The sequence below is a fragment of the Bidens hawaiensis genome, unplaced genomic scaffold (genome assembly GCF_021521415.1).
Source record: "Bidens hawaiensis isolate Kalapana, Puna unplaced genomic scaffold, B.hawaiensis_p1.1 tig00020115_1, whole genome shotgun sequence".
Lineage (NCBI taxonomy): Eukaryota > Viridiplantae > Streptophyta > Magnoliopsida > Asterales > Asteraceae > Bidens > Bidens hawaiensis.
The window spans coordinates 24,344-50,674 of NW_027493057.1; the positions used below are offsets into that span (position 1 = coordinate 24,344).

The following is a 26,331-nucleotide window of genomic DNA, read 5'->3' on the forward strand; positions in this document are numbered from 1 at the left end:
GTTTTACTCACTCAACCTTGTGTTGACAAAACTATTTTATTTTCAACGCATATGCAGGTCATCGTATGATGTAGTTGAAGTTAGAAGATTGTTTAAGGACTTATGCTAGAAGAAATTCAATGGGACAATTAATTTTATGATTTTGATTTGTGTTTGTTTTGAAATATTGTAATGAATAATTGTTTTATTTGAAATTATTAAATAGATATTGAAACTTATAATGTTGAATGATAGTAACCTTGTGAGTTGTGACAATCAGTTCGCGCCCCGACATTTCCGCCGTAGGTTGGGGTGTGACATCAAGAAACCTATATTTGTATTGTAACCATAATTTAAATGTTTTTAGAGACATACGTGTTCACCAGCACATTGCTGACGTATTTTTCCCACATTTTAGGGAAACAGATTAGCACATGTAGCAAGGAAGTATAGTCATTCATGGAGTTAGATGCTCGCAAGGTAGAGATGGCTCAGTTTTATATTATTAAAATATTATAAACAAGATTTAAACATGATTTATAAATCAAATACTCGGGTATTTATTATTTGAGAAGTTTCAAATAAATTAATATTTTATTATAACCAAAGTCTTCCGCTAAAATAAACCGCAACTCTGATGTATTTACAAAACAGGTACCAACTATTGGTCATAAGCCTAGGCCCTAAGCCGAGGTGTGACAGGTTGGTATCAGAGCCATTGATCTTAGCGAATTAGGTATTTAATTATACTTAGGCTTTGATCATAGACAGATATCAATATTATAAATAGAGCCATTAGTTTCAACGAATTAGGTATTAATGTATTAGTACCTAAGCTTTAAATACTTGTTGAATAAGTAGGGATAAGCAAAGATTGAAAGTATACATATCCCTAAACATAATCTTTACCAATGTCTTATACAAACTACTTTGGGCATATACGCCAAGTAGCCAAACATTCAATCGCTGCACTTGAATCTGAACCATCGCGCATGGCAAATAATAACAGCTATTATACAAGCATTTTCAATCAAGGACAACCGAAAGTTCTTAATTTGCCATATGGAAGTCAACTGACATATCTTCATTGCAATCTACAAATACCCATAGAAATATCAATCTTTACAGGACCATCAGTTTCAGCAAAATAGATACTTGACTGAAAAATATCTAAACTTTAATCATAGAATATTCAAATATTACGGATAAGGTAAATTGTATGGGTAAGATAAGAACGCATTCTTACTTTTTATCAAACCTCACGCATGTGTCCGATCATAATAGTTATACCAGTCGACCTCGATCCGATAAAGGAAAGGGATGCATTAGAACATCTCTACTCCCAATTCCTGTGTCCAGTGAAAAAGATTCATATCAAACGACAATGGAAGAAAATTCAGATTCATTCGACACTAAGACTCCACCACTTCCGATAAGTGCAAATCAGAATATGCAAGGAACAAGATCAAGTACATCAAAGAAACCAATGTTGTCAAATGGAAAAGGAGTACTGACTAATCCAGAAGACAATAATCAGGAACCACAATATTTCAGTTTTCCAGCATTACAAAATCCTAACTTTGCTCACACTCAAGGTGAATGCTTGAATACATATCAAAATTTCTTAGAAGGAATGTATGACATTGAAGATAATTTAATTCATTACTAAATCAATGTCACCAATTAGCAAAAGCAATGCTTAAGAAAGAAATGGAAAAAGAGAAAATACAAAAAGAATAGGAGATAAGCAAAAACACCAAGAAGGAAAACAAGATCAAGAAATTAATCATTCGCTGAAATAAGTAGACAATAAGATCTTAATAGTTGTAATCAGTATAACAATAGCAGTTTTGTACATTCTTGCTACTACAACATAAATAAAAGATGTGTTTTACTTTCTTTGAAATACTAAACTTATCTTTAAAATTATGTCAAGGAATAGAAAGCATAAACTTTTAGAGTAATTCTCCCAGAAAGTCTGAAAGAAAGAGGATATCGGATTAAGGAAAAGTCCAGGTGGACAAACTCCAAAATATTAATAACTCCAAATCAATATCAGAGGGATATTTAGCAAAAGAGACATAAATAAACATAGAAAGAGAATTATAGAAATTCTCATGGATTGTCTATACATAAGGTATGTACTAGTCATTTGAACATAATACAATAAAGGGAAAAGTAGTTATATCTTTATAAAACCTTATCAAACATCATCAAGATATTAAGAAAATGCTATGGTAATTATGGATATATGGATATATCATCTTATACAATTTTCTTAATATCATTTCTTAGTCAAAAGGCAAAACATATGGATTGTGCCCAACACAAGACGAATAACCTCAAGAAAATGTTAGTTGAGGTCCAAGAAAAAGAAGAAACAAAGTTAGAAAGAAATTCCTTTAAGACTACGACAAATTTATTAACGTGTCATAATCAAGAGATTTCTTGTACTTGTAGCGTTAAGTTCACATATCATGCAGTATATCATCAATATATAAGTTTCTTTCATACTGATGTAATTCTATGTACAGAATGTCGAACCTAAACAGTCAAGCAAATAATGATGAAGTATTCAAACAAAGAAGCAACAAGAACATGACACAAACTGGCCATGAGATTCCTAAACAATATTTAGTCAAAATACAAGAAATAATTCATGACGCAATGACTCCTCTCATCGATGCAATGAAAGGAGAGATACATAAAATTAAACATTCAAATAAGGTCGTTAGAACCCATCCATACCGAAAACCTTCACATCATGATAAAAGCATTCATAATCTCAATACTAATAGCCAATTCAATAATAAGCTCAAGAACCATATAGTAACTCATGTAATAACTCGGTTTTCTCCATATATTATACCTGACCCGCCCTTATGTTCGGAATATTTTACTAATAAAAATACAGAGTTTATCGAGTAATCATTTCCATACCCTCAATTGTTTATTATATATATATATATATATATATATATATATATATATATATTTACTTATATTTAAATATATGTAAACAAACTTTCATTTATATTCATTTTGAACCCTAAACCAAACTTTAACCCTATTTTATACCCATCTCAATAGTCTAGGGACTATCTAGCAAGATCTGGATATTATTATCCAAACCCATTTACCTAATGATCCAAAACCCGTAATCCATGAACCCGTTTACCCAAATTGTGTCTTGAACCTTAATCATCGGGATATTTATGGAATTGGTCGCCGTGAATCACATATGTTGCCTAAACGGGCACACACACTTAACTAATTGGGAAAAACATATCAATAAGATACTTATTAGTATTATTAACCAAAACCGTCATATGAGCTTTTCTTGAATTACAATCTATACATCATAATAACACAATTAAATTGGCATACACCATCTGCGGGTCATCTTGATTCAAAACCCAATACTTAATTGGCGTCTAACGATCTGCAAAGCGTCTAACCTTATCCTTTTGTTCCGCGGCTATTCATCTCGTTTTCCATCTTCGATTCGTCATATTTTGAGTTAACTAAACAGTTTAGCATGTTCGTTTTTCTCTGTAATACAAAAGCCCTAATACTAATTGATCAATAAACAAGCAGAACGATCTATTGTATTTTCTAGGGTTTACGCGAATTTGGGGATAAATTGATAACTTTATAAAGAATCGTTTTCATTGTTTAAGCAACTAGGATGCTTGGTCTGGTGGCTAGTGCATTCTTGTCTGGTCCTTGTGTGCCGGTCAGGGGCCCGGGTTCGAACCCTCCCGTATTATTTTACTAGGCCAACACCCGTAAGTTTATTTTTGATGTTTTTTTAAGTATTATAATTAAGATAAATAACCCACTAATATTATTTTACTAGACCAACACCCATAAGTTTATATTTCTTGTCAATTAAATCCTGTTACTAGCTTTAGTACATGTGTGTGTATATATATATATATAAATGTATTTATTAAAAATGTATATTAATAGTAAACCTTATTCTCTCTATTTAAAACCCGATAACACCAAGTCACGCTTTTATGCCCTTAAATCTCGTTAGAAGTTTTCGGTATTGTATATGTATATATATATATACACGTAATAATAATAAACTTTGTTTTATTAAAACCCGATACTTTAATCCATGTGTCCTCGTCGAGAATGAATTTATAAAGTTGCTTATTTTTATTTTAGTATGTATATGTATTATATTATTATATAATAAACGAATTATATATATTTTTCCTTAAAAGATTTAAATAAAATATTTATTTACATTTTACTACATATTATATTTAAATAGTTACACATTATTATTATGATTATCTATTTACTTATATATTAAGTATTCTATTTATTCAAATAATTAAAAGTATATCCCATTTCATATTTAATTATATTATTTCATTTAATTTGTATATTTGATCATTTATTTATTCAGATTCAATTTTCTTAAGCATATCATTTAAGTACTTAATTATATATTTTATCAAGAATAGTTGTTGGTGAATTTATAAGTAATATGACTAATGATCCTAACTATATCATTCGCTCGATCAATAAACATTCTAATCCTAAACCTAACTCAATTCACATTAAAACCTTAATTCATCAAATTATGCTATATCTCTTATAATCAATTTAATATTGTATTATTTAACTAGGAGTCATTGACGGTATACTCCGAAGGGTTTATCTTTCTCATCACTTATATTTCGTTCATCCGATCAGGTGAGTAATCACTCCCCTTTTTACTTATTTTTAAACTTTTTGGGGGCATATGCGTATCGTATCATATTTATCTACTATCTAGTATTCAAAACCGCACTGTTTAATCCTTGTGTTTATATCAGTTTATGCCTAACTTGCTATTTGCTTACTTGCTTTACTTGAACCGCATTCGGAGAGGTCCAACATAATCTCATTAAAGTATGATCATACGACCGTCGTAGTGGCCGGAGCCCGATCGCATTGGCAATGGTTTCACCGACACCTCATTTTTGGTAACCAATGCCCATTCGCATGGCAACGGTTTAGCCCTTTCTTTATGTTTGATTGTTTGTGTATGTGCTATAGTTTAACTGTTTATTTCACAGGAACAGTTTGCATCTTTCTTTATATATTATATATACTATTGCTGTTGTGTCTTAAACTGGTGTTTTACTCACTCAACATGTGTTGTTTACCAAAATATATTTTATACGCATTTGCAGGTTATCAGCTTGGTTGTTTAGCAAGATGAATATCATGTTGAGATGCTTTTTAGGATACAAACTTAATTAATCATTGTTGTAATGTCGTTATACTCGATGTATTTAACTGTAATTGTTTTATTTGAAATTATTAAATAGATATTGAAACTTATAATGTTGCATGATAGTAACCTTGAGAGCTGTGACAATCAGCTCACGCCCCGACATTTCCGTCGTATGTTGGGGTGTGACAGATTGGTATCAGAGCCGAAGGTTTAAGATAGGTCATTAGTGGTGCCTTAGTAACATGCTTAGGAGCCCCATACGTGCTTATTTGTTTACCTGATGTGTTCTATTTGATTGTTTACAGCTTACGTAATTATTTGCTAGATTAAGTACTTATTTAATTGTTTATTTTATTTTTCATGCACACACACAGCTCCGTAGCTATGATTCACTCTCAATTAATTTTATTACTCCGAGACTGTGTCTCATTGTCAAAATATTTTTATAACTCCGACGCAATGCCTCATTCCCAAGATATATATTTACATTTAAATTTTTGTTGATTGTTTTCGTTGACGGGAATTTCTTTTAGGATTTCCTAAGTTTTATTTTTACTTTTTAAGCGTTTACCGTAATCAGTTAACGCTTACAGTTTTCCATTGCGTTTTAGTGTTATTATTTTATTACTTTTAAATGTCTAGTCGGGTGAAAAATCCATGGGACGTCATGGACACGCAAGCTATTCATTTTCACAATTTTTATATTTACGATATTTGGGTTGGAGCATTATTGAATTACTCAATTACTTAATTATTCAAATACATTGAATCAAGACTTATTGATTCAATTCATTCACATACTCACAAATATTTTCATTCTCATGATGGAACACAAATCATTCACTCACTGGGACTCTGTTATCACAAGTCCATCTAAACAATTTACTATTTAATTTTCTAATCGGTTATCTCACACTCATATCATCACATTCACAAATTATCAAGAGCAATTATAACTATTTTCTCATACGCATATTATAACATCATCAAACTATCAAATATAATAAAAGTATTATTAAATACCTTAATATTTAAAGAATATCCCTCATGTTCACGATTATCACGTTATCAATTAACGAACTTATCACAAGTAACTCAATACCCCCAATAACTATCAATTACATCTCAGTTATCAACCTCAAATTTTAAGTATTAACATTTTAATTTGTTATGCTTTGATAAAATCTCATATCAAATCTCCTCATTGATTATACCATCTACTTAACAAATTTCCGTAAAGATTATCTCATTTAAATTCTGACTTATCCTTAAGTCATGATTAACGCTAGCACAACTTATGTCGAATTTCACTTTTCCTTAATAACTAATAAGAAATTACACAGCTTATTATTTATACTCATTTAATCTCAATTTAAATAATTATAGAATGATTTATACATCAAACAATATAGATCATATATTCTCTACACCCGCTTTATGACCACAAGTACAGTCAAAGAGATAGCTCCTACAATCTCTAGGGTATAAATTCTAACTCAAATCACTAATACAATTAATTTAATCTTGACCACTAATTTCTTTCAAAGAAATTTCGATTCATTTACTCTTACTCACTCTTATAACAATGATTGTAACAAGCGCAAGCTTAATAATCGAGTTTAGGTTAGTAAGTAAACCAATTATCAATCTCAACGAAATCATAGTGTCCCAAACAAGAAACCTTACACCGGAATACGCTCGTTACGTCTTATTTGCGACTTTCGTCATCCGACTCAATCCTTGTGTCATTCTTACACTCACTATAACCGTTATGGTTATCCCGTTAACACTTTTCGTACACTACCTACGACACAAGACATCCCACAACGGTCTATGCTGTCGACTTAGCTTTATACACCTACTACATGTGCCTTCTACAATTATGAAGACCCTAATCACCTACGCAACGCATTGTTCTTTACTCATTCACGCCTAGTTCAAATTATACCGGCACCATACCATACTACTCATGCTTAATTAGCTTAAACCTACCAACTCTATGCCTTTCAGGCTTTCTTCATGTAACAAGGTTGTTCTCGCTTATTTGATTCTAAACCCACAAGACCTAATTTCATCAAGCTTACCTTAGTCAAACCTCGTTTTCACAAACCTATTCGAGGTGCCTCAAATCATTCAATCTCAATTATTTAAGTTTTCATAAACTCAATTAACAAAGGTGTTTTGAATCAAACCAATCGTAGTTAAGTTTTCACAAAGAAGATTTTTATCGTCTTGATCATGTTCGTCTAAACGTATTTTGTATTCAATTATACCTTAAACAATAATTTGTCTAAATTACTGATTTTGGAACAAACCCAACCTGGAAAATCCATCATTTTAAGTAATTTTTATTTTTATTTTTTTATTATTATTTTTTTTTGCATACAATAAAACTTTTCTAATCTTTCAAAGATCAATATCGTTGCTTGTCGTAGCCTGGTTTTTATTTAATCAAAAACAAAATTTAGGAGTTAATTCGTTAACATTACGTCAATTAATTAAAATATTTAGATTCTCATAAATTAAAACAATTCTTCAATTTAAAAGGACAAAATTTCGACAGCCAGTTATTAGTTGATCATATCATTTAATTTGTCTTCTCATATTTATTTTATTATTTCTCCAAATATTGAAAGCATGTCAATTTCTACCCTCCATCTCAATTATTAATATTTTTGGTACATCATATATTTATTGATCTCATGTTACACAATTTATCTTTCATCTTATAAATTTTCATCGTTGAAATATAACTGTTGTAGTTTTATTGTTATTTGAACTCTTCATCATTTAACCAAAAATTATCTCCACTATGGAAATATTCTCTCTCATTATTTAATTTAATTTTCATTATTTAAAAGAAACTTTTCATTAAATTCCCATGACCACTCATTTCATGTATTGACAATTTCATGATTTTTGTTGAAAACCTACGGTGGTTCGTGGGGATCATAACAACCCATTTTCACTTTTGTTAGATTTCGTTATATAGTTGAAGTCGCACGATGTTTCGTAGCAATTTCAACTCTTTACTTCAATTTTAATACATTATGAGGATTTAAAATATTTCGATGATTTCCTTAGTTGTTAGTGGAATAGTCATAATGGTTCATACATATCCAGCTCCACGTTTTCTTCTATTTAAGTATATTAATTCTCAACTCATATTTATTTTCATTATCACTTTAATATTCATTATTTATTTATTTATTTTTTTTATTATAAACTATGAATATTACAATTTTTGGTCTTAATTATAACGAATTTATGGAGATAGGAAAACCCCTTTGTCATTTGGGGGATATTTCAATGACTCGCCTTATATTATAACTAATTTTAAAGATTTAATTGGAATAAGACTATCTCGGTGGTTCGGGAATATCCTTCTCCCAATTCCATCTATTTAAAATTTGTAAATTTGTTGCATACATATTTCTGCATTTTCAATTACTACCAGTAATTTAATATTTTAATTTACGTCATCTTAAATACACAATTACGATATTTCAGTGTCGTATAAAGTTCTCTTTGAATTTCATGAGTTTCTCATTTAACTAAACTGAATCCCTCAAAGTCTTTGTTTAATCTTGTTCAAATTTGTACTCGCGATCTTATGAATTCTACATCGAATGTTGCACTATTTAAAAATTTCACATGTTATTATTCGTCTACAATTATCAATTAATCCTTCATCAACTTTTGTTTTCCTTGATATCATAGAGTTTTGGTTTGTTGTCTTATTTGGTAAGTTCACATAAATTTGTTAGTTGGCTCGTATTCTCACTCTCTTTCTTCACAATCAATCTTGTCGACGCATCATCTATCCCAACTTCAATGTTTCCGTTTCTCTTAACTTTTAAGTTACTTTAAAATTTTCACTAATTACATTAATCAAACTTGAAAGTTCACCTAAACTGCTTTATTAGAAATATTTTATATAATCTTCTGATTTTACACTTATAATAAAATAACTCCAATGGTCTTATAATATGTTAACACTTTCCTCATATTTATAATAAATTAATAACTTTTCCCACAAAATCATGTCTTTCAAATATTTTGTAAACCACACGATGGGACGAGTTATGTGAACCATCCGACGACCTAAGTAATTATGGAGGCCTACATAATTATCGAAGTCATAATGCGTACAATTGTGTGTCATAATATAGAATCGAAAAGTAGTTTGGGATAACGATATAAATATAAAGATGATAAGGACATAGTGAATACGCCGCCGGTACATCCTATATATAAGTGCCCTTATCGGATTTTCATTTGAAGCGTTGTTTTGACTATTAAAAGTTCTTTGTTATGATAAATTTTAAAATTTTATTTAAATTTTTCTTTATCTCAAATGTTAATGGTATTGTTTAGTTTTCTCTAATTTCGAGACGAAATTCTCTAAAGTATGGGAAACTGTAATAACTCGGTTTTCTCCATATATTATACCTGACCCGCCCTTATGTTCAGAATATTTTACTAATAAAAATACAGAGTTTATCGAGTAATCATTTCCATATCCTCAATTGTTTATTATATATATATATATTTATTTATATTTAAATATATGTAAACAAACTTTCATTTATATTCATTTTGAACCCTAAACCAAACTTTAACCCTATTTTATACCCATCTCAATAGTCTAGGGACTATCTAGCAAGATCTGGATATTATTATCCAAACCCATTTACCTAATGATCCAAAACCCGTAAACCATGAACCCGTTTACCCAGATTGTGTCTTGAACCTTAATCATCGGGATATTTATGGAATTGGTCGCCGTGAATCACATATGTTGCCTAGACGGGCACACACACTTAACTAATTGGGAAAAACATATCAATAAGATACGTATTAGTATTATTAACCAAAACCGTCATATGAGCTTTTCTTGAATTACAATCTATACATCATAATAACACAATTAAATTGGCATACACCATCTGCGGGTCATCTTGATTCAAAACCCCATACTTAATTGGCGTCTAACGATCTGCAAAGCGTCTAACCTCATCCTTTTGTTCCGCGGCTGTTCATCTCGTTTTCCATCTTCGATTCGTCATATTTTAAGTTAACTAAACAGTTTAGCATGTTCGTTTTGCTCTGTAATACAAAAGCCCTAATACTAATTGATCAATAAACAAGCAGATCGATCTATTGTATTTTCTAAGGTTTACGCGAATTTGAGGATAAATTGATAACTTTATAAAGTATCGTTTTCATTGTTTAAGCAACTAGGTCGTTTGCTTGGTGGCTAGTGCATTCTTGTCTGGTCCTTGTGTGCCGGTCAGGGGCGCGGGTTCGAACCCCCCCTATATTATTTTACTAGACCAACACCCATAAGTTTATATTTCTTGTCAATTAAATCCCGTTACTAGCTTTAGTACATGTATATATATATATATATAAATGTATTTATTAAAAATGTATATTAATAGTAAACCTTATTCTTTCTATTTAAAACACGACAACGCCAAGTTACGCTTTTATGCCCTTAAATGTCGTTAGAAGTTTTCGTTATTGTATATGTATATATATATACACACTTAATAATAATAATAATAATAAACTTTGTTTTATTAAAACCCGATACTTTAATCCATGTGTCCTCATCGTTGAATGAATTTATAAAGTTGCTTATTTTTATTTTATGTATGTATATATATTATATTATTATATAATAAATGAATTAAATATATTTTTCCTTAAAGATTTAAATAAAATATTTATTTACATTTTACTACATATTATATTTAAATAGTTACACATTATTATTATGATTATCTATTTATTTATATATTAAGTATTCTATTTATTCAAATAATTTAAAGTATATCCCATTTTATATTTAATTATATTATTTTATTTAATTTGTATATTTGATCATTTATTTATTTAGATTCAATTTTCTTAAGCATATCATTTAAGTACTTATTTATATATTTTATCAAGAATAGTTGTTGGTGAATTTATAAGTAATATGACTAATGATCCTAACTATATCATTCGCTCGATCAATAAACATTCTAATCCTAAACCTAACTCAATTCACATTAAAACCTTAATTCATCAAATTATGCTATATCTCTTATAATCAATTTAATATTGTATTATTTAACTAGGAGTCCTTGACGGTATACTCCGAAGGGTTTATCTTTCTCATCACTTATATTTCGTTCATCCGATCAGGTGAGTAATCACTCCCCTTTTTACTTATTTTTAACCTTTTTGGGGGCATATGCGTATCGTATCATATTTATCTGTTATCTAGTATTCAAAACCGCAACTGTTTAATCCTTGTGTGTATATCAGTTTATGCCTAACTTGCTATTTGCTTACTTGCTTTACTTGAACCGCATTCGGAGAGGTCCAACATAATCTCATTAAAGTATGATCATACGACCGTCGTAGTGGCCGGAGCCCGATCGCATTGGCAATGGTTTCACCGACACCTCATTTTAGGTAACCAATGCCCATTCACATGGCAACGGTTTAGCCCTTTCTTTATGTTTGATTGTTTGTTCATGTGCTATGGTTTAACTGTTTATTTTACAGGAACAGTTTGCATCTTTCTTTATATATTATATATACTATTACTGTTGTGTCTTAAACTGGTATGTTACTCACTCAACAGGTGTTGTTGACAAAAATATATTTTATATGCATTTGCAGGTTATCAGCTTGGTTGTTTAGCAAGATGAAGATCATGTAGAGATGCTTTTTAGGATACAAACTTAATTAATCATTGTTGTAATTTCGTTATACTCGATGTATTTAACTGTAATTGTTTTATTTGAAATTATTAAATAGATATTGAAACTTATAATGTTGCATGATAGTAACCTTGAGAGCTGTGACAATCAGCTCACGTCCCGACATTTCCGCCGTAGGTTGGGGTGTGACAACTCAAGATTGTAGTTTCAAGGATTTCAAAACCTATGAACCTAAAGAATTTTATGAAAACCAAGGTATTATACCAACTTTACGATGGCTTGAGAAGATCGAGTTCATCGTCATCATTAGTCAATGTACTGAGATTCAAAAGATTCAGTACGCATCTTTGAAATTCAAAGGTAAAGCTCTAGAATGGTGGAACACTCTAATTATGAGAAAGGGCAGAAAAACCTTGTATCAAATGAAATGGGAAGATTTCAAAGAACTAGTATTACAAACGTTTTGCCCTATGCATGAAATCAATCATATTCAAACCAAGTTTCTAAACCACAAGATGGATGGCAAAAATCTCACAGGATACAATGTTAAGTTCCTTGAATATTGCCAATCAACTCCGCGTCTAGATGTCTCAGAATATAACAAAGTTATTCAATACCTATCTGGGTCACCCAAAGAGATAGTAGATAGTAAGAACCCATATGCCACAAACAACCTCCTCGGCCATGGAATTGGCTAAATATTTTCTCAAGAGTATGGAAAGAAATAAAGAGGTTAAAGAGAAAAATAATATGAAAAGGAAAGAAAGAGCAACGGAAAAACAAATAAAGAAGATCAACAATGAGAAAACATTTAAATTCAAAAGACCAACTTGTTAATACTGTAGTAAACAACATTATGGAAAATGCCAAAAACAGAACAAGAACAATACATCAGTCACATGTACTTTTTGTAACAAAACCAGTCATTCTGAATATGACCGTAGAAGGAAAGCAGTTGCATGCTTCAATTGTGGAAAAAGGGACATTTTAAAAAAGGAATGTTCAAAGACGCAATAAGCAATAAAAAGATCAACAACAATAAGGAGGAAACAGAAGGAGCATTTGACAATCAAGAATAGAAACAAACAAGAGTATATCTAAGAAACGTTCAAAGACCCAAAGGCATAAGAAATAGTTAGTTAACTATTGTAAACTACTTGTTAACTCGTGTTTAAACGAGAAGTTTTGTAACAACAAAAGGATAGTTAAATCCCTAAAGAAATAAAGAAAGATATTAGCATACAGATTGTGTTTTTACACAAAGAATACTTATACTCATAACAAAAGAGATAGTTAAATTTCAAAAGTTCTCGAAATGTAAGAAACTATGTTATTTAATAACTATCATCTATAGAAAGATGAAATAAAGAGAACGATGAATTTAACTAGACATAAGATTATGTCTTCTCAAAGGAAATTCAGTTATCAGACCTTTGAAAGTTCAAAGGAATAATTGATGAACATAAAATGAAAGGAATTCGTCAAGATCATGAAACGAAGGATTACATGGTTCAAAGTATGAATATCTTGAAAGGTATCAAGAAGAATAAATCAAAAGGATTTGACAGACTAAATCCAAGAAGCAATGTAGTTAACATCAATAAATGTTTAGAATGCAAAATGTAAGGTAAATAGTTAAACACAACTGGCCACTGTGCTTAACAATTTACAATTACTTATGACATTCTGAACTATTGATTGAATACATCATCCAAAATATGTGAGTTAACAACAATTCAGGAATTTCAATCATTCAAACAATTCGAGTTAAACTCGAGAAACAGATTAGAATGAATATGGTAGTAAAGAAATAAGCAAGAAATTATTCACAACGAATCTCGAGGACGAGATTTATTCCAAGGTGGGGAGGATGTAACATCCCCAAAATTTTGGTCCAAATTTAACAACTTGGTAAAGTTGAAGGATCAAAACTGTTCTCTAAAATAAGTAATGAGAAAATTTAAATGAAGAAAATAAAATCATTTTATAAGGAAATAAAAATATTCCATAAAGAAAGTCATCTCATGTTAAGGATATGGAATAAGAAAATCCCATCCCACATGGAAAGATGGAAGAAAGTGGAAGCATTTCACATAGGTATAAATAAGGAAGTTAAAATTCATCCCACATGGAAAGTGGGAAAGATTTGGAAACTCTTTATAAAGAGATAAAATTTTATACTAATATTCTTTTATGCCTAGCATGCACCTAGTGGTTCTAGCGGAGGGTGCAAACACCCGACGCGCACGCAAGCGGGCACGGGCGATGGGCGTAATGTGGCGCTTTGATGGCGCACTTTGCACTTCACACGCTCGCATCGCCGCTTGAGAGTCACCTTATTATAGTAGTAAGACCCAGACAAGACAAGTTACCAATGACGAGGGATAAAAAGTGAAAATTTGAGTTCAGCATTCCATCGCGATGAGCCCAGAACAAAGGTCATCGCGATACGCAATGCACCATGATGACTCAGCACTCACGTGTCAGCACGTGGCATGGCGGCGGAAAATATACGGCCTCGCGATACGCGACGAGATTACTAAGACCCATCGCGTATCGCGATGGGTTGCAAAATCAGCCTATAAATAGGGGTTCATGGCATCTCATTCTTCACACACTAAAACACACTCATTAATACACATTTAGTCTCTTTTAAGTGCCGAGTATCGTAGTGCGTGCCAAGCTATGAGGTTCCGATAGTTTAAGCTCTAGTAGGCAATAGAGAGTAGAAGTGTTGATCAATCAATCTTAGTAATCGAACTTCGAATAACCGTGAAAGGTAGGGGTTCTGTCTAAGTCATTATGTTATTATTATATTATATTGCTTAGACCATAGTCAGGGGTATAACCCAAACCTTGATCATAATTATGTTTACATAAGCTTTAACATACAAGGATTATAGGAATGTATCTTCACAATTAAGAAACACAGTATTTTTCATTCATGAGGATATAGTCAAAATATAGTTTCTTCACAATTAAGAAACACATCTTATATACATGGAATATAGTTAAAATATTATTTCTTTATGATTAAGAAACATAAGATTTTACATACAAAGGTAGCAGTCAATGAATGTTTCTTATTGAAGAACAAACAGATTATAGATGTTTCTTCATGAAGAAGAAACTCAGCATAAGATTTGATAAATAAACAGAAAGACTACGGGAATTGATATTTTATTTAAACAAATGATCAATCAAGGTTTAAAGCTATTAAAACCAGACTAAAGGTCTGTAGCCGGATCAAGAGATGATCCGGGTATTTATATAAACCTATTCTATTATAGGTTAATCATCAATCAGTCAATCATTCACAAAGGTTTTCAAACGAGATCACCACATCATTCAGAACAGACAATCACAGGTGAATATGTTAACCTTTACAAACAGTCAAAACATATTTATACTCTATAAGATGAACGCGTTGTTTGTCTTAAAGAGGCAGTCAACGTTTACATGAGATTACGTGTTCTCTAAAACGTTATGATACGAAATAGAAAATAAAAGAAACTCAGACCGATTACATATGTGTCTGGATCCAAACATAACTGTTCAGCCTAAACAGTCAAAGGCTACGTGGTCGCAAGCTAACAGTCATAACTAGTTCTCCATAAGGGGCTACGTGGCTCGGAGAACTTTTGTGTGTGTAGGGCAGTGATACAAATACCGGAAGTAGAAATACTTCCGCTGAGCTTGTCAAGAAAACTATATTTGTATTGTAACCATAATTTAAATATTTTTAGAGTCATGCGTGTTTACCAGCACATAGCTGACGTATTTTTCCCACATTTCAGGGGAACAGATTAGCACATGTAGCAAAGAAGTATGATTCATGGAGTTAGATGCTCACAAGGTATTGATGGATCAGTTTTAAATATTAAAATATTATAAACAAGATTTAAACATGATTTATAAATCAAATACTCGGGTATTTATTATTCAATAAGTTTCAAATAAATTAATATTTTATTATAACCAAAGTCATCCGCTAAAATAAACCGCAACTCTGATGTATTTACAAAACATATACCAAATATTGGTCATAAGCCTAAGCCCTAAGCTGAGGTGTGACAAAAGTAAAGTCGTGTCATAGCCTTTGCTAAATAGGATGAGGATTGCGCGAAAGCGGGTTCGGTTCTTGTCAGGCTTGGGTTTGTGAGCGGTTAGTTGATCTAGTTTGTGTTATGCTAAATTTTTCCTATATCCTTGGTTGTGTAGTATTCATTTCCATTAGGGTCGTGTGTTGGTGAGTCAGATGGGAGAGTCGACATTAGAACACCTTAGTAATCGTTTTCTGGTTTGTTTTAAAATCAATTAAGTGTAAGTTAGGGTTTGTTAGTGAGACCGAGAGGTGATCTAGCTAGCTTGAGCGAACCTTAGTTTTGTCATCTTTAGATACTGGTTTCGTGAGATCATTCAATCCATTTGCTTGTTAGATCGTCAATTTGATTCTTACTTAGGTAGACGTTTTCTCCATTGTCAGTCACAATCGTTATGTTTCGTTCAGTGTTTCAGTTAAGTCCAGTTAAGTAAGTTAAGTTAATTAATTTAGTTAAAGTAATTTAGGTTAAGTAGTTTTAATTATTAAAAACAAATTAAAAAAATATTATTCTTAGGAAGGTCTTGTCTAGGGTTTAGTAATCAATAGGCGTTTTCACGTGTCCTTGTGTTCGATACTCGGACTTCTTAGGTCTATGCTACTTGCGATCGGTACACTTGCCGGTTGTGTGTGGTGTTATTAGGAATTTCTGTTTTAAAATTAAAGCTTAGTTGTGAGTCCTGTAGAAAGAAACACTCATTTGACACACATCAGATCGTCAAAGGGGTAGAAAGAATATATCACAAGTTCAGTGTCACCGTTGTGATGAGTTCGGTCACTTTGCGTCTATGTGCCCGGAACGTGTGAAGGAACAGGAAGAATCAAATTTGAACAAAATAGATGTTTTTGATCCATCTTTATTTATAATAAAAAGTAATCAAGAAACAACGTTTTTGAATGAAGATGAAGTGTTTCCAAAGCATTTCGAAACCAGACCGATGGAGAAAGGTGTTTGGTATCTCGACAACAGAACATCGAATCACATGACGGGTAAAAAGGGTTTTTTATGAGTTGAATGAATGTGTCACGGGAAAGGTGAAGTTTGGAGACGAATCTTTTATTGATATTCAGGAAAATGGGTCAGTTTTAATTGAAGGGAAAAACAGGGAGCAACGCCTGTTAATCGATTTCTACTATATCCCGAGCCTACAATGCAATATGCCATTATCATAATTCTTTGTCAAGCAACGGAATGTGGATGCGAGATTCACATGAAACACGATTTCCTAACCATTAAAGATTATATATGTAAGCTTTTGACAAAGGTGACAAGGACCAAGAATAGATTGTATAAGATTGATCTCAAGATAACAAGTCCTTGTATACGAGGTAGCATTGGAATAAGAATTTTACAGGTCAGGATCTTTAAAGAATTGGACTGAAAGAAGACAAGTCGGTTAGGAGTCAGATTCCAATCAAAGATCCAGGTTCAAAAATTCAAAGTCCAAAGAAGAGTGTTCAAAAAATTATAAGCGCAATCAAGAAAGAGATTCAAGCCCAAGGGAAGGCAAGTAATGATCAAACGAAGCAAATGTTTCTTCAAGTGAAGTGGAACCCAAAGAACATTACAAGAGATAAAGAAAGTCTCGGGAGAATGAAGAAAAGGATGACAATCATGAAGCTGAAGACCTGTCAATTTTGAGTAGGAAATTAGGGGGTGAGTCATATACAAAAATGAGGAGGGGGTTGATTGTTGGCTCAATTGTTGTTTGACTCGAGTGACGAGTGTACGACCCAACCCAATAACTAAAAGGAGTTATTAATGGGTTGCCTATAACCAAATTAGGGTTATTAGGTTTCTTGTTAGCTAACTTGAGTTAACATTATAAACAGAGACAACCAATTTGGGGTTGTCAAGAAGTTGATGCAACCAAGTTAGGGTTCATCAAAAGTCAAACCAAGTTATGGTTTGAGAGTATCAATTTTTTGAGTTATATTTTTTGATTAATATAAAAGAGAGTTATTTATTTAGTTCATCTTTGATTATCGACCAGGACTTGAAACACTGGGTTCGAGCTCCCTGGAACTCCTATGGGAAATTGTGTATCCCCTTTTCTGAAGAGTGATGGTGATTTATATAGAAAAGCATAAACATGGCCATACTTCTATTGCGACAGGCCCTGCTTCTATCTTTCCGCCATACTTATATTTTGGTATGGTCACGCTTATATTTGGCAACACTTATGTTTTAGCATGGCCATATCTGTCTTGGCAAGGCCATATTGACCTATTTGTAATATTTTCCATCAAAATCAAATTGTTTGCAACTAGGCAAGGAAAAGGTTGTCATACACCATCTCCCATGCCTTGTTTGCTTGTTGTTCAAACCTCCCAGCTTTATAAAAATAATGTAATCTTCAATTTTTATAATTCTTACAAATTTAACTCTCAAAGTTGGAATTTCACAAATAGTACACATAAGTGTCTAGTTTTATGAAATTTGCAATTATCGTCCATAAAACAAGGGAAAATTTGAGTAATAATATGTGTAGTTTTAAGCACATTAATATATTTGCAGTATTTTATGGTTTTTATTTAGTTTATTTGCGAACAGTTGTACTTCATACGTGCTTATATGTTGCAGATCATTGAACATTCAAGATGCTAAATTGGGACTTGTACAAGCACGAGATGAAGTCTCGAGAAGATCGTAGAGTAAATGGAAGCTATCCAATGTGGAGACTTAAGCCTAAGTGAGTTATACAAGTAGTGGAGTTGAAATGAGAACAAACCAGTGAATACTGAGACCCGATGTAGGGAAACGAGAAATGGAGCGTTGACCTTTTCAACTCAATTTTTTGGGCGTAGGGAAACGAGGCCCAACGTAGCTTATGCGGGTGCTAATATTTGACGGGAACTAACAAGTGTTTTTAGGTATAAAAGGGCTATTATAAATCCTAACTCGTTTTGAACTTCTCTCTGACATATTTGGATGGTTTGGGGTGATATTTGGGCTTGGAAACACCACTAAATATCATTCGATTGATGCCTAACAATGATATTTTAAAATATGACGAAACAATGAGGTTAGCTTGTTTGGACGTTGTAGCATTAAAAATGTAAATGTGAGAGGTTTGTTCGAATTACACGTACGCTTGGTTTCAAAGTCACAAGCATTAACTGTGTCATCATTTTTTATTATGGGTGGCAATTGCAATATCAACATACATGATCTCTAGACGTTTTTTCCATGTATTGTTTTGTCTTGACAAAAACTTGTTACTATTCTTAACAAAAGAAGAACTACATGAATTTGAAAAAAAAAAAAAGGAGAAAAAGAAATTGAATTAGATGAGGAGGGGGGGGGGGGGGGGGTTATTTTGTAAAGTTGGAGACTAAAATAGAATAGAATATATTTTAGGTTAAAACACTTTTTTTTATATCTTCTTCTCCATCATCATCATCATCTGTTGCGCCAGAGTGCAAACGAAATATACAAATACAAATAATAATAATAATAATAATAATACATCATCGATCATGGACGTTAGGTCTGTAGTTGAAGCTATTTCTACGGATGACGATAATGCCCCTGTCTACCAGGTCGAAAGCCTCTGTATGCGTTGCCATCAAAACGTATACTCTCTCGATTCAATAATATTATTAATTAGGGTTATAATTTCTATTATTACTTTGGGTTGGATTATATTATATTATCAATCAGTTTTCACTTTCACTAATACTTATTGCCTGCCAGGGCACTACTAGATTTTTGTTGACATTCATTCCACATTTTAGAAAGGTAAACACTTATACTTCACTTTTCCTTCGTACTTGTAATAATAATAATAATTTCTCATTGCAGCTATTCTAAATGCAGATCTTGTTGTCAGCCTTTGAATGCTCTCACTGTAATGAGAGGTAATCTTTTTTTTTTTGAGAATTTCAAGAATTCATATTATCATAATATTTTTGCCTTCTCTTAACTGCCTTTTCGGTTATGGTTTTTTTTTTTTTTTTTACTTGATGCTTCGTTTGAAACTATTTAGTTTTTTATTTTATTAGGAATAACGAGGTGCAGTTTGCTGGTGAGATACAGCCTCGAGGGTCACGTTACCGTCTGGAGTTTTCATTAGGTGATCAAAAGGTAGAGAGAACTCAAGTATATGAAATAAATTCCCTTTTGTTTGCACGCAGTTGAATGTTACCTTCAAAACTTGTATAATATCATATATACCCAACCAAATAAATTAATATCCATTATACGCTACTTTTTTCCTTACACTCTAAACTCTTATATATTCTAATGCAAGTTTTAACGGAAGGGTATAAATGTCATAAATTTAAGAATTGACGAATTTGATTATACGATTTCTTATTTAGTAAGTATGATGATATTAATATATTATATCAAGTTTTGAGGGGGCCTGAAGTTTTCCCTTAATCAAATGGGGCAGACTATGATTTGTTTAAAAGAAGTACACAGGGAATAAATGCATTCATTAAAACATTATAGTAAATATTTCTTGTCCAAATGCAGATGCTTAATCGACAAGTAGTCAAATCTGAGACTGCCACAATCAAGGTACTTCACATGGAACTAACTTTCATATAATTCTAAGAAGCTTTTATTTTTTCAAATTATTTGTAATATTTATAAATATACTCATATGTAAAGTCGTCAATGTTTGTAGATTCCGCAACTGGACTTTGAGATACCTCCTGAAGCACAACGTGGATCTTTATCAACTGTATGTTTTGCATACTTTTTTTTTCTAGTTATCAAGTATTGGGTTTAGTAGCAGCAAAGTTGATTATTCTATGCATAATAGTGAGTCAAACAATAAAATGTGTTTTATATTTCTCAGGTAGAAGGGATATTATTAAGAGCTTGTGAAGAATTACAAGCCCTTCAAGAAGAGAGAAAGGTAGATATTCATTTACAAGTCATACTTCTAGAATGCTCTTATTTAAATCTTTTGACATGTTTTTTTATGCTTCTAGAAAGTGGATCCCCAAACAGCTGAGGCAATAGACCAATTTATAATAAAATTAAAAGCATGCGCAACAGGAAGTTCGTCTTTTACTTTCATTCTTGATGATCCTGCTGGCAACAGTTTTGTAGAGAAACCGTAAGTTAACATTTTATAATTTACTTTCTTTGCTTTGTGAAGAAAGTTATTGAATCCTATATTCTATTATATTTTAGCTAGGCACGTGTGGTTGAAGTTAGTGGGAACATTCATATGATTCTTTTATTTGTGCTGCACTTTGTAAGGATCAGTTAAAATCGTTTCCTTTGATTTCATCTTCAGATTTCTACAAGACGTGGTCCAAACCAGCCGAGCTTGAGCTTGTTAGGCTTGAGCTCGTTTCATTTTGATCTATAAACAACTTATATATACTTGTTTTTAATTATAAATCCCCGTAACATTTTACATAATATATACTATTTAATTATTTTCATCATAACTTTATATATTATATATAATAAATAATAATAATAATAATAATAGGTATTATATAAATATATAAATAAAATTATGAAGTTTCAATTTTATGAAGTTATCCCTATATTTAGTATATTGAATAAAAGTTTCATGTAAATGATAGGGTCGATTAGGTTTGTGAGCCAGCCCGGGTTTTTTTGTTAAACGAGCTTATTTTTATGCTCGAGCTCGTTTATTCTCGGATTGATTTGAATTTGAGCTTTTAGCTAGTCGATCTCGAGTAGCACACGAGCGGGCTTGGCTTGTTTATGCTTCTAGCGTGGCTGGTGTGTTGGTCATGGGTCTAGATCCAAGGACAAAATCTTCACTCCCACCCCCAACTTTGGGCTTAGAGCTAGGTATTAGCCTATTATGCTTGATTATTGTTGCGGGTTTTTCTTGTCCCCCAAGCCCAGACCAACTCAATCTAGAATTAGGGAATGAATGAGCTTGCAACCATCGGTTTTCTACTTTAAAAATTCAATTTAAAATGCTATCGCTATTTCGCCATTGGTTTTCCATTTCATCATACGAAATTGAAATCCAAAAATCAAGCATGTGCACTTAATTTCGGTGAAAAAAAGGTTGGGTTTTTTATGTGTAAGAACTTATTTTTTCTCAAAGATTTTCAGCCTCTCCAGTGTAAATGTTCAAGTTCCGCCACTGTCTAGATAAGTAAAATGTTACATGGGCTTGGTTGGGCATGCAAACATTTTTTTTTCTTTGATGAACTTTATAACTAATTGACCTTTTTAAACATCCTTACAAGAACTCTTTTACTAATAAGTCGATTTAGAAGGTTTTATATATACATTTGGTAAGTTTGGACCTGTTCAACTCGTATTCATTTCTTGACAGTTATCTAACTTGACCCATTAGGGAAAATAATTGCAACCCAAATTTATCCGTCACGGGTCAAAGTTTTCACTTTATATTCTATTAAAGATAGCCTACATTTTTACCACAGGTTTGCCCCACCTTTAGATCCATCACTGAGTATAGAGTTTTATGAACGAACTCGTGAGCAAGATGCATCATTGGGTTATGCTTTTGACCCGACACAAGCATCAGAAGCAAGTGTTGACCCACATGGGTCAGTTGGAGCGGTTGCGGGTCGCCGAGCCATAGCCCAAGGCAGTAGCTCGGAATTTGCTGAAGCTTTGTTTCGATATACTGCACCAGAAGAGGTACATTAAGGGCGCATTTGTAGGCTTGTAAACAAACTTAATGAATACAAACGGAGCATGTTCACGTTCGTTTGTTTAACTTTAATCGAACAAACTATTGAGCACGGACAATTAAGCGAACATGGTTTTCTTGTTTTTGTTCTTGTTTGTTAAGAAAAATAACGTGTTTGTGTTCATTTGTTGACAATATAAACAAACGGTTCACAAATGTAAAGGAATGAACATAGCTGAAAATAGATGAACGGGCATAACTAAGCTAAAACCAGTTAAAAATAAATGCGAACAACATAAATGAATGTAAACGAATGGTCACGAACATAATGAACAAACTAGACGTGTTCATGTTTGTTGACTTGCTCGTTTAACTAAATGAACAATTTTTTTTGTTCATGATTGTTTGATCATTATATTAACAAATATATACAAGCTTCCCTGTCGAACGCTTCACTGAATGTTTGGGACATTTGCAGACCTAGGCATTTAGATAAAGTGATTCTGATTATTACAATATGTATATTAATAAATAAAAAGTTAATTGACTAATTAATTTTACAGTTGATACTAAAAGAACCGAACGGAGCATGCTCATGTTAGTTTGCTCATTTAACTTTAATTGAACAAATAGTCAAACACAAATAATTAAGCGATCGTGATTGTCTTGTGCTTGTTCTTTAAGAAAATTAACTTGTTCATGTTCGTTTACGTTCGCCATTAACAACATAGACAAACGGCTCAGGGACTTAAACGAGTGAACATAGTTGAAAATAGATGAACGAACATAACTGAGCTAAAACTAGTAAAAAGTTAAATGTGGACGACAATGTGTTGGGCTTAGAAAAATTATCAAAACTAGATTAGGTTGTAATGGGCCTACATACTTTAATGAATATAATAATGAATGTAAACGAACAAACTTAAATAAACATAAGTGAGCGTAAAGGAACAAACGTAAACGAATTTGAATAAATGAACGATTGAGGCATATATTCATGTTTGTTCGTTTAACTAAAGAACACAAATCCACAGCAGTTAAACACCCTGTAACTTTCCAGAAGTCATTGATATGAATTTAAAGGTATCATTTTTCTTTTCCTTTAATATTATTCTTTTTAACAGGTGATGACTTTTCCATCAACGTGTGGTGCTTGTGCTGTAAGCTGCGAGACTCGGATGTTCCTCACAAGTATCCTTTTTTTCTTATCATCATTTATTACAAAATGAAGCACTTATAATTATAGTGATGACATCATCCTACCACAATTTCAGAATATGGTTACCTTAACTTTATTTAGAAATCCCTTACTTTCAAGAAGTAATTGTCATGGCATCCACTTGTGATGCTTGTGGCTACCGTAATTCTGAGGTTCGTGTATGAAATTTTAAAGTCGTATTATTTTATGATACCCTTTTAGGTAGCATATTCTCATAGAATATTCTACTTTTTACAGTTAAAGCCAGGTGGCGCCATTCCTGCTAAGGGGAAGAAAGTTTCTGTTTCCGTTAAAAACACAATTGACTTGAGTCGTGATGTGATAAAGGTATGCATGAAACCGAAAAAGTCAAACTCAAACTAAACTGGCGGTTTTGGTTCGTGAAAACCGAATTTTCGGTTCGATTGTGATTTTAATTTTCAGCCCAAAAAACTGAACTGGGTGTATAGATTTTTATTTTTAGTTTTAGATGTTCAGTAATCTATAAGAGTTCAATAAATAGTGTAACCCAAATATATAATAATCAGTTAACCATTAGTCAACACAAAGATTTAAGCCCAAATTCATTACTTTGGGTCATTTTTTTCCCTGCCCAAATGGTAAAACCGAAAAAACCAAAACCAAACAGTTTTCAAAAACTGATTTTTCGGTTTATGTTTGACAACCGACCTATGCAAACCCCTAGCTGCAATCGAGTAAGTTGTTTATAGCATCTAAAATTCTAATTTTGTTTTTTGGTCAGTCGGATACTGCTAGTGTAATAATTCCCGAAATAGATTTGGAGTTAACAAGTGGCACTTTAGGAGGTATCGTTACAACTGTTGAAGGTTTGATTACAAAGATAAGTGAAGGTAATTAATATAAAGATTACACAAAACATGTTAGTTTCGGTTTTGTATAATCAAATTGTTTTGTGCATTATAGCTCTTGAGAGTGCACGGGTTTACTTTTGGAGATAGTTTAGAAGAGGGCCGAAAAAACAAGTGGCTGGACTTCAGAACTAGGCTTACTAAGGTATTCATTTGCAGTGCTATTGTTTTTTAATATAACTATCGTATTAATTGAAAAATAAAATGAAATTGTTTTTTTTTAATGTTCTTTTAGCTTTTGAGTCTTGAAGAACCGTGGACCTTGATCATGGATGATGCACTGGCAAACTCTTTCGTTGCTCCAGCTTGTGATGATATTAAAGACGATCATCAGTTAACAAGTACGTTTGTTTTTTTAAAAACCCACAAAAGTCTAGTTAATTACAAATCTCGCCACTTGCATAATATTTATGGATGTAAAAATTAATATTAATGGTTATGGTGTATTACACAGTTGAGGAATACGAGAGGAGTTGGGAACAAAACGAGGAGTTAGGTTTGAACGATATGGACACCTCTGCGGCTGATGCTGCTTATAACTCCACCGAAAGCGCTTCATGATATCTACAAATTGCTTATTACTGATGGGCCTGAAATCCTAAAATTTATATTTCCAATGTTAGTTCTTGTGCCATTTTTTTGTCACATGTGGTTTAAGGTCTCTTGTGAAGGCCTTTTGTATTTGTTTGTGTTCTATTTATGTTTTCCTTTTTGTGGATGTTTTCAGATTTAGTGACCAATGCATTTGACACAATTTACAAATCAATTTAAGCAGTGCTAAGGTTCAACTTTGTACCGAGAGCTTGTTGGAAGCTTTTCCAGAAATGAGACGTAAAACAACTGTCTCGATCAGATATTATAGACAGTGGTACTCCATGCAAAGCGACAATGGTGTTTACATAGATACGCGCTAATCTATCCATAGAATACGACTCATTGATGGGTATAAAGTGTGCGGATTTTGTCAATCGATCCACAATTACCCATATTGCATTTTGTTGTCGAGTCTTCTTCGGGAGTTTGGTAATGAAATCCATAGTAATCAACTCCCAATTCCATACGGGAAGTTCGGGTTGCTAGCAATCTTGAAGGTCTTTGATGTTCAGCCTTGACTTTCAAACAAGTCAAACATTTCGCAACATGCGAAGCAACATCCCTTTTCATTCCATTCCACCAATAGTTTGCCTTTAGGTTGTGGTACATTTTATCACTTCCGGGATGTATCATGTATTTCGACTTGTGAGCTTCGTTCAAGATTTTCTCACACAAACCTCCAACGATTGGTACCCAAATCCTATTGCCGAGTCTAAGGATACCGTCATCACCTTTGACTAACGAGTCAATGGTGCCATTGCGTTTTTCATCGGAGATTTGGTTTTCTTTTATCGCTTGAGTTTGCGCGGATTTAATTTTCTCAAAGAGATCAATTTGAAGTTCTAGGCGCAAAGCTCGAACCCTTTTGGGTTTTTCATGCTCATTACGACTTAAGGCATCGGCCACGACGTTGGCCTTGCCTTCATGATACACAATCTCGCAATCATAATCGTTAAGAGTCTCCATCCATCGTCGTTGGCGCATGTTGAGCTCTTTTTGATC

The 26,331-nt window shown here is 32.4% G+C and overlaps 1 pseudogene across 1 annotated transcript; it reads left to right on the plus strand.

Moving 5' to 3' along the window:
* The first annotated feature begins 19,501 nt into the window (after positions 1-19,501).
* LOC143559901 (uncharacterized) lies at positions 19,502-25,463 on the plus strand (annotated as a pseudogene). The gene is made up of 16 exons (XR_013140018.1): positions 19,502-19,615; positions 19,737-19,781; positions 19,860-19,900; positions 20,045-20,126; positions 20,520-20,564; positions 20,674-20,730; positions 20,848-20,907; positions 20,984-21,111; positions 22,436-22,655; positions 23,772-23,838; positions 23,948-24,018; positions 24,104-24,193; positions 24,609-24,746; positions 24,791-24,880; positions 24,971-25,076; positions 25,190-25,463. The product of XR_013140018.1 is annotated as an uncharacterized LOC143559901 (transcript).
* The last annotated feature ends 868 nt before the right edge of the window (positions 25,464-26,331 follow it).